A 16034-nucleotide genomic window follows, 5' to 3' on the forward strand; every position below is an offset into this window, starting at 1 on the left:
TGGGTATAACGATACATATTCTGCCTATATTTTAAAGTGTTGTGAGGCTCAAAAGAGATAACAGAGATGGAAAATACAGTTACAAAGCAGAAATTTGTTACAATAATTGTGATTTTACAGGAAATGCAAGATTTTCCCAAAGTATCCATGAGAACTCTTCCAACTGGATCCATTTTGCCCCAGATAGCAAAATAATTGCTCTTCTTAATAACAGAATCATGCAGAATGTGGGACTGAATGTAAGGGGATTCGATTCTTCTGTTGACTCGGTATGATTAGTCGCTATCTACCTACCTATAATAAAGTGCTTTGAGCTCCGTGAGGACTGACATTATTCATACAAGTGCCTGTGAACATACCCATTCTTATCACTGGCTGATCGGCTTTCCAGAGGATTCCTCTGGCTTGGGACACGCCCTGGCTCTGTGCGAATGGAACGACTACAGGAACCACACACCCAATTTTCCCAGGGCAGCTGCTCTGGGTGCTGCTTTATCATTCAACAAAGTTTGTTTAAAAAACACCCCAATTACCTCCGGATGCTTTGGGTTGAAGAGTCTCATTATCTCAATGTGGACATTCAGGCAGGACTGCTTGAGTCACAGACACTCCCAGCACTCACCTGGTCCCCTGTCAACTGGCAACTGGCTGGCCCAGGCCCTGCCATGGGCAGGATCCAGGTGGGGCAGCATAGCCTTATATTCTCACAGACTCATCACAACCACATTCTTGTGGTATCAGCTACTGCCTTATTTCATAGAGAGATAAAAGAAATGAAGACCTATTTCTGAAAAATAAGCATGGATACCCAAGACTTTGTGTTCACCTAGTCAAAGAAGAGATGAGGAAGGCTAGACGACAGAGTAGGAAATTACACTGTAAGGTCCAGGAGGGCAGGATTTTTGATTGTTTGGTTCATCACTCTATTTATAGAGTCTGACCTAGGATCAGCTCCTCACTAAATATTTGTTATAAACAAGTGAATAAGTGCATGAATGAATGAGCAGAGGAATGAGACTGAGTTTTAGGTTCGCCAGTGACTTTGTTATTGTTGTTGTTATTATTATTACTATAGTAAAACAATGTTTTTCTTTTTATTGTTATTATTAGTTTGTTTTTTAGTGCCATTTCTCAGGCAGGGGAAATTAGATTCAGAGAGATTAAATAGCTCAGAGGGATTAGATAGCTCAAAAATGGTGAAGTTGAAAATCACTCCTTAAACTTTTTTCTCCTAAAGACTCTCTAATATTCAAGGAAAACAAATAAATGCCCTGGTGGTCATGCTTCAAGTGGCTTCAAGTGACTGGTTAAAAGAGATTTATTTTAAAACTTCATGGAGACTTTGCTTTTTGTTCAGTTGTATCCAGTATCTCATCTCAATTTTGGAAAATCCCGTAAGTTTACCATGTGATTTCATGAGACCATTGGCCCATGAAACACAGATTTGGTGAACCCTAAGGAATGCCATTTGGCCTCTGGGACATGGAAGCCACATTTAGAGGTGTTTATATACCCTTTCTACATACCCTATAGATGCATGGGGTCAAGTGTGTGGACAAATATTACTGTAACATGTTGATATATTGAAACGGACTCCCTCCCACAACTGATGTCTTAATCTTTCTTCTCTCCTTTTCCTTCTCTTCTTCACTTTGCCATATCCTCTTCTTTTCCTCCTCTTTTCTTTATTCCCTGTATTTTCCTTTCTTTCTTGGACCTCTCAGAGATTAATAAAGTATGTCTCTTCCCCATGTCTCTTTAAGAGAAAAGATAGATAGCATTGTGTTTTTCAAGATCTCAATGGTTCTTTCTCTCAGTCATGTTTGTGAGTCTCTGTCTCTCTTTCACATTGAAGAAAGAAGATTTAACCGGCCAGAGTAAGCTGCTCTGCAAGCAAAATCTAAACAGGTCCCTGTGAAGATAGCAATCCACTATGGTTCTCCATCCAACATGTGAGTAAAGGATACCACCTGCACAGTGACTGGCGGATTTAGCAAGAAGAGCATTATTTGTACAGAAGAAGCAAGCCTGAAAAGGCCAAGCCAGGAGAAAATGTAAATAGAATTAGCAAAGGATATGGTTCTGGGGTGAGTGTTCAGCTCGAATGTTACTGTCCCCATTGTTGGTCTTTGATTGAAGAGATAGAGAAATGAGAGGAAGAAATAGAAAGAATTCTTTAATTCCTACCCAATTCTAAGGAGGGTGGGGTGGCACTGATCACATCCCTTGAACCAAAGTCCTAAGAATATGTAAGAAATTGTTCCAAAGTTGAAAGTTAACTGTCCACGTGATGTGGTGCAATGTTTTCAAGACTAGTTCATGCTTTGGAACATTTCTCTGGAAAAATGTGGTTGGATTCTGGTTCACAGTCTCCGTGGTGGGGGTCTGGGCTGAATGACAGGTGTAGTCAGCAAGAGTCTTTAACCAAACATAGTAGAATTGGCACCTTATGATTAGACTGTACAACTATGCAAAAGCAGCATGTGGTTTTGTGGTGAGTGAGATTACACTGGAATTTCCTCTGCTAATTCTGTAAGATCCACCATAACATTGTCAGCAACATAATGCATGTGATCTTTCAATTGACTACTTTGTACCCTGGGCCAAGTCCAAGTCACAATGAGTATGGCATGATGATAAATAATATGGCGTCTTCTCTCACAAGTAAAATGAACTCATCCAGGAATAGCACATCTGTTTGAAATAATGGTGATGAGGACAACATTAAAACATTTAATAAGCACTCAAGATATGTCAGTACTACTTTAAACACTTCACGTGCATTACAAATGTTAACTTGAACAACAATCCTATGAGAAATGTACAGAAAATCTGACAATATGCCCAAGTGCACCCACCTCACAAGTGGTAAAGCTGGGAAGTCACTTATAAAGTGACTAATCTTTTAGCTACAGTTACTACTTCACCTCTCACCCATGAAACTTCCTTCTGCTACACAGACCTTAACTTTGTTTTCACAGTATGTTTTGTTTGGGAGCCTCCCTAGTCAGTCTAAGCTGGAGAACTCCTTTGTATCCATTAAGACTCATTTAAGGAAATATGTGAAGATTTCTATGACTCTCTTGTGTTTGTACTTGGTACATGACTCCACCACTATAAATTATCATTTTGTGTCTACATGTTTGTCTTCTTGAGTAAAGTGTAAGCACTAAGTGAAGCAAATTTATGCTTATTTCTTCTTATCCTCAGGACCAGGACCAGGTCACTGCCTAATGAATGTTTTATGAGTGAATAATGAAAGAATAACTAAAATAACCTACTTACCTGAATAGAGCCAAAATTTGGACAGTAAGCAGAATAAAACTCTAGGCTACCCAAGTGAATGGTATAGCATTCAAGCACTGAAGTGCATGGATGGCCCTCAGAGAGCTGTGGTTGAAATGTATCAGATTGTATAACCATTATCTCTTTCTAATGGACTTTCCCCAATCTCTCTCTGATGATATAGCTCCATTGGAGCAACCATGCCCTTGTAATGAGACACCTCTTTTCTAGGCCACAGTGGCTAGTCCAGGAGACCTACCCAGCCTAGGTTGAGCCAGTGAGCTTTTTTTTTGGGATTGACTACTTTCTTGAATGGAGGAGATGTACATTTAGAGAGCTGTTGTCAATAGTTATTTTCCACCATTGGGACCAGGAAGCCAAAAATGTTCTTTGTTGTAAGGAGATAGTAAGGAGATACCAAGGAATAAAAGTCAAGCGCATACATTCAGAAAAATATCCTGGGTAGAACTCTAGTAGTACTCACCTGACTGAGATATATGGGTTCCATGAGAAAACGGCCATTTATATTGTGTACAATACTCTATTCTCTGGTCTAGCATGATAAGCATTTAATAATAAGGTGTTTTTTTGTTTTTGTTTTTTTTTTCCAGAGAATGAATAAGTAGGGTCCTGAGCAGAGAAAATATCTGAAAGAAGGAAAGGGACAGCTGGTGTCAGTTACTATGGTGCCAGAAGTTCTTGCATCTCATGTAGGATTTCTAGCATAGCTGATTCCATCATTTCAACTGAGAATCTTTTGCTCTGAAAAACACGTCAAGAGTTCATTTGGAAAGAACTTTTGTACATGTTGAATTCTGGGTGTCAGCTTGTGGAAATTCCTATTTACTTAGTCTGGGTGGGGTTCCAGAGTCTGCATTTTCCAAAAGCTCCCCAGGTGGTTCTGCTGAATCCCCACACCCTGTGTTTTACTCACCTTCCAGTTCCAAGCTAGACTATTTATTGCATTAGATGGGTGTTTTAGGTAACATCAATTTATTATTCATTTAACAACTACTTATTAATTATCAAATGTGTGTAAGGCACAGCATAAACTGATCGATTGCTCTGCTTTTAAAATTCCTATTAGGAAAACAATTTATACCTCCTTTAAATGAATAAAAAAGTAATACTTACACCTAAAACTAGTAACAAAATAACATTGAATGTAAACTCTAATTGAAAAATAATGTTTTAAAAAATACTTACTTTAGGATCAGAAGTTTCATGGTACCATCTCATTAGAATGTAAGAGAAATCCTTATATGTATGAAGTCACAAATTCTGACATAGGAGAGGGTCAGAGAGTACGGATTTTTTAAAAAGCGAATCTTTACTATCCTAAGCTGGAGGAATTTATCCTGATCCTTTCTGCTTGCTTCTCAGAGAGGTGAGGCACAGACCTTGTCCAAGCTAAACAGGAAAGCTGAAACTCTGACCATAAAGTAATCTGCACCATTGTGAATTATGAACTTGGATCTGAACTTAAAGATCCTGAAAGTCATGGGACTGGTGGATGCCTATTCAGAGGGGTGGTGGCTTAACTATGACAGGGAAAACATTGATTCAGGCATCTGGGGTTCTAGTCCCCATTACCGACTAGCTGAAAGCATTATAAAGCCATTTCTCCTCTCTGGGTCTTCATATCCTTATCTTCAGGAATTGCAGGTCAAGTTGTTATCAAATTTGAGGGCCTGAATTCCAAAGAATACTGAATTAGAAGAAAAAGTTATCATTTTGGCTGATCATGTGGTGTTAAGATGTTCAAAACCACAAACACAAAACTTGAATGCCAAAAGGCATGGCAAAACTTGATAGCTGGCTCATCACTCTAATATATGTATCATCTTTACAATTTGAATGAAAACAAAAAACTTTTAATAGAGTAGTTGAGGATGCCAAGTTAAGGAATACTGCATTAGATAATATCCAGTGGAAGATAAAAAGAAGCCATGTCTGAGAGTTCTTCAGTTCTCTTATCTGACCACACACAAAGTATACTTCTGATTCTGCTGTGTCACACAAGAAGATTAAATCTACAGATAATATGAGATTTGATAACAACCACTTATCTCCTGAGGACATACGTGCCAAACATCATCTTAGGCATTGTTAGAGTTACACTGAAAGGGAGAATGTGCGATAACTATGCCTCAGAGGTTCATCATGTTACTCTACTGCATTCTCTCTGCTCCTGCACTAGACTATGTGTAGAGAGTCACAAAGAGGACATGTGCACACCATGCTGACTTGGCAGGGGACTCATGTTCATTCTTCAAAACTCAGTTTAAGCAACACTTTTATTTTTTCATGATCAACCTTGATAAAACTGAAACTCTTCCTTTGTGTTCTCCTTGTCCCTTGGACATGTATGATTCTAGGTCTTGTCATATCTTGCTTGCATTGTCATCTTTCTCTTAGTAGACAGGAATCATGCCTTTTAAAGGTATTTTATTGATTTTTAGAGAGAGAGGAAGGGAGAAAAGAAGAAGATCGATATGAGAGCACAACATAGATGGGCTGCCTCGCACACGTCCCCTACTGAGAATTAACTCAGAACCTGGGCATGTGACCTGACCGGGTAAAGAACCAGCAGCTCTTTGGTGCACAGAGGGATGCCCAAGCAATGGAGCCACACTGGCCAGGACAGGATCATGCCTTTTGACTTCTGCATTTCTATTTTTTTTTTGCAGGGGGGGGGGGTTTGAAAATGACCTTTATTTATTTACTTATTGGTGGGGCCTTAACATAATTTTATTATTCTTTTTAAAATTTTATCTTTATTATTGAAAGTATTACCGATGTCCTCTTTTTCCCCCATTGACCTCATCCACCCTTCCCCCACCCCCAGGCCTTCACTACATTATTGTCTGTAACCATGGGTTATGCATATATGCATATAAGTTCTTTGATTAATCTCTTCCTACCCCCCTTCCCTCTGAGACTCGTCAGTCTGTTCCATGCTTCTATGTCTCTAGATCTATGATGCCTGCATTTCTCAAACATGGAACTGACTCATGCTCAGTACTTGATTACAGAGTAGATGAATGGGTCAATGGTTGACTAAGATCCAGAGATGTTCACATTCTACTTTATCATTTATTCCCTGCAATGGAGGGGCAAGGTGGATGGGTGCATGTCTCAGTTAAAATAATCTCCAGCTCTCTGCTCATCTTAGCAGTGCTAGGCTTTGGGACTTATTTTAGTGTCATCCCTGATTGTTCCCTTCCACCCTAATTGGAAGTATCTTCAGGTCTTTCATTCCAGGTGCACTCTTTTTTTTTTTTTTGGAAGTGCTATTTACACTCATGTCATTGGCATCATCTTTAGATCTGATGATAATTGCAAAGCCTGAAAAACAAATTCTCAAGAAAAGATGCTTTCTGGAGGGCTAATGAACTCTTGATGTGATAAGATGAAGACCCAAACCTTCATCTTCTGAGAGATGTTTGCTACTGCATGTGGCAGTTTCATGTCTCTGGAGGCTGATGGTCAGTAATAAATACTCAGTTCTGTGATTGATTTTCTGATTCTTGTAGTTGCTATTTTACTTTTTACTGCATAACTACTATGTCCCAAAATGTGAACTGCAATATCTCAAGCAGTCTTCACACCTAACTCTTACCCTCATCTGGCAGGAGAGATTCAGAATAAACAAGAACCTGCTCAAAGTCACACAGTTTCTAATTAGTGTTATTCAGCTAATTATTGAATGCCTATTTATTGTCAATCTGCATGTTAATAACCCTCCATCTTTCCCCCTCTGTTTGGACAGAGACTTTGGATATTTCATGAAGAAATTCTCTTCAGTTTCTGACCAGTTCACAGGGGTTGATTCTAATTAGGAGGAGTTGGTGCTGAGGACCTCTCAGTCCTGTGCTTTCACCAAATATAGAACTGGCACTCACTGTGCTCCAGGCAGTATATTAGACCCTTTAGGAGATGTAAAGATCAATAGGTTAGTTCCGCCCTCAGAGAGCTCAAAATCTATAATGGGAACAAATAATTTCACAAAGAATGATAACACAAGGAAGCATCTTAAAACTGCCATGGAAGTGGTATAAACTGCCTAGTATGGGGAATCAAAATTGGAATGATAATGGTTTTCTTGACATGACCAAGGAGGCTTCATAAAGGAGGTGATAGAGAATTAGGCCGCGAGAGATGAAGAAGCTTTCCAATGGCAGGGGCCAGAGGAGAACATGTGGGCAGAGGTCACAATGTGAGCAAAAGTCTACATTTGCAAAAATATAGAATGGGAATGAGAATACTCAAAGTTTCTGGATCACAGCATGAAGGAGAGCCAGAATTTGGAGTAAAATGGGAATTATAATGTTAGTGTTGGATTCTGAAAGGGTTTGAATGCAAAATTTAGGTGATTGGATCTTAACACTCTTGGAAAGTCTGTGGATTTCTACAATTTTATTTGGTAGAAGAGCCTCAAGGGGGAGTGTTTTTAAGAACTTAATTAAAAGATTTATGAATTGGGCAGGACCATGTAGGACAGACTGGAGGCAAATAGAACCTCAGAAGGTTTGTGCAATGGCTTAAAGTGAGAGGTGATGAGGACTTGAAAACAGATGGGGGTGGTGGGGATAGAGGGGAGAAGTGGCTGCCATCTCCTAGCTTTTTCATTGAAAACACAGGCATCATCCCTTAACACTTTTATTGAGATACCGGAAGTCAATTCCTTGTGAAAACTTCAATTAGTAGAATCATAGCTGCAAAAGATTCACTTTTCCCTTCCAAGCTTCTGTTTTGGCAAAAGGGGAATTCATTACCCTGTGCAAGCTCTACAGCTCCCGTCCTTTGTCTCATAAGATGGGTAGAGAATATAAATTGATGATAGCCTTCTTTCAACTTCTCTCTGTTTTAAAAGAATATCTGAAAGAAAATTTATTGGAGATTAGGAGTGAGCATGACATGGAGTACTGGAGGAGCCCTAGAGTGGGAATCAGGAAGTTGGAGTTCCTGCAGTGGGTCTGTCCCTATCTAAATGTGGCTTTGGGATGGGATAACCATTTCCTCTTTCTGAGCTTCCATGTCCTCCAAGATCAAATGACAGGGTTGGGGTTTATGAAGTTTCCAACCTTTCCCAGAGATAGAGCCCATGGTTCTGATATTCCTTCTGAAGAATCTAAGGTATGAATCAGATGCATGAAACATGTAGCAATGAGGCTGAGGCTGGAGTGAGGAGCTTAAGTCTTTGGAGCTCCATGAGACATGGTCAGAAACCCAATAGGCATTGCAGATTGTTAGATGATCCCAGATGATCCTTTAAGCTCATCATAGTGACATGAGTTTCCAGGCAGAAGTTACATACTGAGCGCCTTACCACCTTTGTGCTCCTGAGTTGTTAGAAAGTGGGAGCAGCTGGTGAAGCTACATTCTGAACATGGGGGTTTTCTTTCAGTGACTCATACATATCAAATTTGTACTTGCTTCAAGTTTCAGCACTAGTGGTTCTCTCTTCAAAAGATACCCTTTCTCCATACATTTGCATGATTTACTTCTTTTGCCTGAAAACCTATCACTTGGATTGGTCCCTTTCAAGGCTCTGGGAGAGATGCTAGCAGTGTGCTCACATGATCACTGTATATGCATAATTTACAAATGTAAGATATTTAAATTATAGTGGATTATGACCACAATCTTTCTTCTCTCATTTTTCCCTCTGTCACACTTTTTCTTGGGTTGGCGACTTTTGAAACTTTCTGCCTCACTGTCTTCATCTACATAATGAAAATAATGACAGTATCTACCTCTCAGTGTTGTGAAGGTTGAATATGTTCACACAGAAAAAGTGCTTAGAACAGTGAGTGCCTGGTATGCAGTAAGTGCCTCTTATTTTATTCTTATCACTATATCTAGAAATTGACAACATAGTAGACATATCACCAGATTCAAGGTCTGGCCAAACCATTATAGACCTTAAGTAACTTACTAATTCTAAGAACATCAAGCAGAAAAGGTTCAAACTCCTTCTCCTGTAGTTGAAATAACTAAGGCCAAAGGATATTAAGTGGTTTCTCCAAATCTTATAGCTAGGAGGGGTCCAAGGTAGGACTAAGACCTAGATTTTCTGAGAGTAAGTGAAGTGGCTCTTGAGCATGAATCACATGCCTAGGCTGCCTAGAGCAGTTGATCACTCCCTTCTTTAGTGACTTTTACACACCCTCGTCATTTGGGCTCAACCCCAGAGAACAGACTGGAGAAGAACAGGATGTCCCCAACAGCCTGCCAAGAACCCTGCAGAAACCTGTGATGCCTAGGGCCAAAAAACTAATTTTGAATGGGTTGTATTTTAGAATTTAGATTTCTCTTTGAGGCTAGTCCCTGGCTTTAAGGTATGGCCAAAGAGCAAAGGCTAATCTGAATTTAAGTCCCAGTTCTTGAAAGCTAGAGCCATATCTTGTTACCATATGCAAGGATAAACTTTGGATATATCGGATTATATAAATGTAAAACAAAACAAAAACATTGGTTGAAGAATACATGGGTGAATTTTTTTATAATCTCAAATTGGAGAGAGTCTTTGTAACGATGACACAAATGTCTATATGCCATAACAAAAGGATTGAAAAATTTCATCACCTTAAAGAACAAAAATATAATAAATAAATAAATTAAATCTCTGCATGGCAAAAAAAACCCCGCACAAAACAAAACAAAAATAAACAACAACACACAAAAAAACCATAAGTAAAATTAAAAAACAAATGACAAATTAAGAAAATTGCAACTAATGTCCAAAATAAAAGGTTAATGATTTCTTTAAATAAAGAGAGCTGCCAGACATTAACGATACAGAGATAACATTCCTTACCTATCAGATGGGCAAAAGTCCAAAAGTTTACAAAACCCTCCTTTGATGAGCTTTTAGGGAAACATAACGGAATTACTGGTGGGAGTAGAATCTATTACCTCATTGGAAGGCACTATGGCAACTTTTATCAATTACTTTGATCCAGTGATTTCACCTACACAAAATGTAATATGCACAAGTTTTTTTATTGTTTGTATAGCAAAAATCTAGAAGCAATCTAGGTTATCATCAAAGGAATGATCACATAAATCATTTTTCACCTCTACAGGGGAAGATTATATGGCAAAATGAGAAGCTTTTTAGGTACTGTCATGGAAAGGTTTTCAGGAAATATATCTCTCTCTCTATAAAAACCCAGGACCTGGAACAATGGAATGACCGAAACGACTGGAATGACCAGTCGCTATGATGCGCACTGCAGCAGCCAACCAGCCTGATCGGGGCCCCGATTGCCACCCCCACGCTGATCAGGGGCGGGGCTGGCCAGCCAACCTCCCGTGTCCCCTCCCCCCTCTGCCCCCACCCAATCGGCCCCCATGAGGGTGGCCAGCGGGACCCCATCCGTGCACAAATTCATGCCCTGGGCCTCTAGTATATAAATAAATGATATATTTTTATTGATTTTAGAGAGAGAGAGGAAGGGAGGTGGAGATAGAAAAACATTGGTGAGAGGGAACCATTGATTAGCTGTCTCCTGCATGCCCCTTACTGGGGATTGAGCCTGCAACCCCACAACCTGAGCATATGTCCTCACTGGGAATTGAACTAGTGACCTCTTGGTGCAAGAATGACACTCAACTGAGTCACACCAGCCAGGGCTCCAGGATATATATTTTTAAGTGAAATAGGAAAACACAGTATAGTTTATGTAATATATTATATTTTAATAGAAAGCAGGATAAAAATATGGAATTGTATTTGCTTGCATTTGCATAAATTATAAATGATATCCAAGAAAGCAAAATTAAACCACTTTTAGTTAGTGCTAGGGAGTGGGATGAGGGATGGAACGGTATGGACAGGAAAAAAAGGGAAGCAAGAGGACTTCCAATGAATGCCTTCTTTTAAATTAAATTTATTGATGTGATATTGGTTAATAAGGTCATATAGGTTTCAGGTGTACAATTTTATGGTACATTATCTATATATTGCATTGTGTGCCCACCACCCAGAGTTAATTCTTCTTTTGTCACCATATATTTGACCTCCTCTATTCTCTATTATCCACTGCCCCCTTCCCTTTGGTAACCACCATACTGTTGTCTGTGTCTATGAGTTTTTGTTTTTCTTATTTGTTCACTTGTTGATTTCAGTTTTATATTATATATATGAGTGAAATCTTATGGTTCTTGATTATTTTCTGTCTGATTTATTTCACTTAGCAAGATATTCTAAAGATCCATCCATGTTGTCACAAATGGCAGTATTTTATCTTTTCTTATGGCTAAGTAGTTATTCCACTATATATATGTACCACATCTTCTTTATCCTATCATCCATCAAAGGACACTATCTATTTCCATGTCTTGGCCACTGTGAATAACACTGCAATAAACACAGGGGTGCATATATTTTTGCTAATAAATGTCTTTTAATTTTTTGGGTAGATACCCTGAAGAAGGTTTGCTGGGTTATGTAGTAATTGTATTTTGAATTTTTTGAGGAACCTACATACTGTTTTCCATAGTGGCTGTACTAGTTTACATTCCCACCAGCAGTGAATGATGGTTCCTTCTTTCCCAAAGCCTCTCAACCCTTGTTCTTATTGAACTAGGTGTGAGGTGGTATCTCATTGAAGTTTTGATTTGCATTTTCCTAATATCTAGTGAAGTTGAGCATCTTTTCCTATATCTCTTGGCCATTTGTATGTCTTCTTGGGAAAAGTGTCTGTTCAGGTCCTCTGCCCATTTTTTTTTAAACCAATGAATGTCTTTTTATACTGCTTTGATGAAATAGAAACAATTTGCCTATCCAAGAAGTAAAAGTAGATGTAAAAGAATTCCCAGCAGTGGCAAATATGTGTAAAGTGAGTTTGGACAAGTTGTTTAAACTTCATGAGTCTCAACTTTTTCATCTGCAAAATGAGGGAAATCAGAATCTGCCCAAAGCTTTCTTTCAGGACTTTGCAAAATCAAGCTCATTCTTGACTCAAGTCATTCACACTCTGTGCCTTCTGTGTAGAATGTGCTACCAGGAGGTTTTGGAGAACTCCAACTCTCACACCAATTTTCTCCTCAGAAGTCTTCTGTGGCCACTCTATATACTGTATTATAGTTCCCACTCTACTGGCCTATTTCTCTATTTTGATTTTTTCATAACTTCTCAATAGGGAGCTGAACTTCCCTTCTCTCTCTCTCTCTCTCTCTCTCTCTCTCTCTCTCTCTCTCTCTCTCTCTTCCTCTCTCTCTCTCTCTTTGATATGTTGCATCTCCTTTATTTAGTCTGTTGGTTTTGAACCACAAGAAGAGGGCATTGTTTGATTCTATCACAGTTGAGCTCCAAGGACCCAGAACCACGCCTCATGTCTGAGATGTATTTTTTTAAACAAATGAATGAATGAGTATTTAACCCAATGCAAGATGCATAGAAGAGGCTCAGCGGAGTTTAGCTATTTCTAGCATGGACTACATATCAGGGATTAGGCTGTGTGGTGCACTACCTCCCCATCTGTTATTTAAATAGCAGTTTGTATGACTATATTTATTTGTTTAACTATAGCAGTAAGACTTAACTTAAATGGATAGCTAGCATTTGGAGTAAGAATTTAAGACAATTCCATTCTCCTGCTTCCTGGATTGACCTTTCATATTTAATTAGACTTTTTGTGTTCTCACAGGATCATTGTAATCTCATTCTCATTTTGTTCCCAAATAGACAGGAACCAAGAAGCCTGTGCAACCAGGAGCCTGTGCAGTGCAAACTCAGAGTGAAAGCAGTTCCTCAGCTGCTGGTACCTTAGTGTCAGGTAATTGCTCATACAGTGGGGCCTTGACTTACGAGTGTCCCGACTAACGAGTTTTTTGAGATACCAGCTGTCTCTCCGCAGATTTTTTGCATTGAGTTGACAGAGTAATTTGAGTTAACGAGCTCCTTAATGAGCTCCTTAACGAGCTCGGTCTCAGAACGAATCAAACTGGTAAGTCGAGGCCCCACTGTACTTAGTTTGCATATCTAATCAGAGAGAAGGAGCCTAATTATCTCCTCCCTCTGGGAAGTCTCTGGAGAGAAAGCAGTGTGTGTTTTCTCCCCCCTCACCCCCATTAAGAAAAGTAATATCTTTGAACTTGATTTCATCTTGAGGATGAAAACAGAAGAGAAAAAAATATATTTTGTTTTTGTGTGCAAATATATATTTTTATAACCCTGGTTCCTGGTTTCATAGAGAAATGTTCAGAATGCCATAGGGAGTTAGACCCTTAAACACAATGTGTGTGCTGTGGTATAAGTTAAGTTTTCTCTACTTCACGTATTGCTTCCTTTGGGCCCTCTTTCACCACGTGCAATGAAAGGCTTATCTTCATGCTCAACTTGAAATGTATATACAATGTGAATATATAACATTAACATACCATTGTGTGTGTGTGTGTGTGTGTGTGGTTTTACAGTATGAGGTGGGGAGATGAGTTATTTTCTAACCACTTTACTTAATGTCACCAGCTTATCTGGCTAATTCCAGGCCCTTCAATAGCAAATTTTCAGGAGCTCATTATGTGGTTGATTACTTCAGTTTCCCACTACAGGATACAGACTGAATTAACGGGTAAACAAGCTGGGAGATTGATATGCAATATTACAAACGTTACGCAAGGGAATCTTTAAAGATTCTGCTTTGCACTTAACAGAATGACAGAGATGTCCAATGTGAGTTTGGAAGGCACAGGCTCTCCAGAGCTTCCTTTCAGTCCGTGTGTGTGTGTGTGTGTGTGTGTGTGTGTGTGTGTGTGTATTTCTTGTCTCCCTGATGTGCGAGAACATAGAATTTTGTGCAGCGGCTGCTTTCATGGATCAGGGAATTGTGGATGACCAAATGACTCATTTCAGTGTCAGAGACTGAAATCCAACCTTGTCATTTTCCTCATCTCAGCCTTCCTTCCCAGCATAAAGCAAACTGACTCTGATAAGCAGAGCAGGACCCAGAGGATAAACCAGGTGAATCAGAGGCATCGCTGCATGAGATTATCAAAAGCCCTAGGTAGGGAATGTGTCTTGCTCAAACTTGCAGCCTCCAGTAGGGTAAAGTGGGCAGTCACCTGACAGTACTTTTTAGTTTCCATATAACAATGCTTTAAATTCACAGAGCACTTTGAAATTTACCAATACATTTTATATTTATTATTTTGTTCAAAACAGATGCTAGTTCAATGCAGCCTTATTTTATAGGTAAGGAAAGAGACTCAGAAAGGTCACAGAGCACAGTTAGTGGCTCTGAGGGCTGGCACCAGCTCTTCTATCTCTAAATGGACTCTTCTTGCTCAGCCTCAGATGCCCTCATTTACAGTTGAAATAAAAATGACCGACTGAATGAATGAATGATAGTCAGGGTTGGAGAGGCTAGCCTGACAGAGAAGACCCAGATACAAGATCCATCAGGAAGCCCTAGAGAAATCCAGGCTGTTGGTGTTGAATTGCAACTTAAACTGCAGCAGGGGAAAATCCATTCACATGTTTTTATCTTAGGAGCCTTCATGCTCCTGATTTAGCAGGGGCCATGTGGGGACCTTATTCAAAGTACACTGGATGCTCAAAGCCAATTGGAGTATAGAGGCCCTGTTCAGAGTATGCCAGATGTTCAAGGCCACTCTGAGCATGTGAGTCTTAATCAGGGTGTCCAAGAACTATACACAGGTGCAAGAGCAAGGCCACAGTAATCTGTATGTACACTGCACAAGTGTGCCCTTCTATAACCCAAAAGACTGAGGTCACTATTTGGAAAGAAGCCTCTTTTATCTAAGTACTATAAAGTCATTACTGACCAGCCAGTGCCACCACTGGTGAGGCTGCTCCTATGTAAGGCAGGCTGCTATTATGTGGACCTGCGTTATGGAGACTATGTATTGTTACCTAACCGGTGTGCGGCTACCAGCTGTATGGGACTTTGCTTTGCAGAACTGTTTTGTCTGGTGGCTCCTTGTTAGTAATGGCTACATGGCCACTGGTTTCTACAATAAAGACTCTCTTATGTACCCACAAATTCTTATGTCTTCTCCATCGAGAAGGTCCAGTCCCCGACAGTTGGCATAGTGGAGCAGGATGAAGTTACTGGGTTCCAAACAGGCCACTATATTGAGTTCAAATCTGTTAAACACAACTGAACTAATAATCCTTGTAATTCCTGTCTTTCAGATGCCTCTTCTCGCTGCTCCTCTTCAGGTTGGCCTCTTGAGGTATGGGGAAGTGGCTTTAGAGTTTATAGTGAATGGAGTGGAAGAGTGAGTCTCTTGGATTTATGTGTGGGAACTTGTATTGCCGTCTTGTTCTCCGGTCTCTATGAAACTTTTCTGCCAACCTAGTTGTTTCTGGCATCTTCAGCTGGTGGTCCCTTCTCTCTTAGCACAGGAGGGGCACTGTGGTCTTTTCTGTTTCATGGCCTCACTCTGGTCTTGTAAATAAAATAACTTATAAATAATTTATAAATAAAATAACTAAATGAAATATATAATACATGAACTGATGATGAATGCTGCAGAAAAATAAAGCAGTGAGGGAGGGTAGAGGGAGTATGGGGGTGCAATTTAGGTTGGTTTGGTCAGGAAACATTTCACTGAGAAGATGACATTTGAGCAAAAACTTGAAGGAGGCATAGAAGTGAGCCGCATGGAATCTGGAAGAAGAAAATTCCAGATAGAAAGTAGGACTGTTTCTGGTATACATTGGAAAAACAGGAAGGATGTCAGTGGGGCTGGAAAGTAGAGGCAAGAGAAGAAAA

At 39.7% G+C, this 16034-nt stretch overlaps 1 long non-coding RNA gene across 1 annotated transcript in view; it reads left to right on the forward strand.

Annotated features, from left to right (window-relative positions):
- LOC118665036 overlaps positions 1–15505 on the forward strand; it is a 29595-nt gene extending 14090 nt beyond the window's left edge. Inside the window, exons 2-4 of the long non-coding RNA XR_004970520.1 lie at positions 1856–1952; positions 12983–13073; positions 15452–15505. This is a non-coding gene — a long non-coding RNA (uncharacterized LOC118665036). The remainder of the gene's footprint in view (positions 1–1855; positions 1953–12982; positions 13074–15451) is intronic.
- The last annotated feature ends 529 nt before the right edge of the window (positions 15506–16034 follow it).

This window comes from Myotis myotis, unplaced genomic scaffold (assembly GCF_014108235.1).
Source record: "Myotis myotis isolate mMyoMyo1 unplaced genomic scaffold, mMyoMyo1.p scaffold_m19_p_10, whole genome shotgun sequence".
Lineage (NCBI taxonomy): Eukaryota > Metazoa > Chordata > Mammalia > Chiroptera > Vespertilionidae > Myotis > Myotis myotis.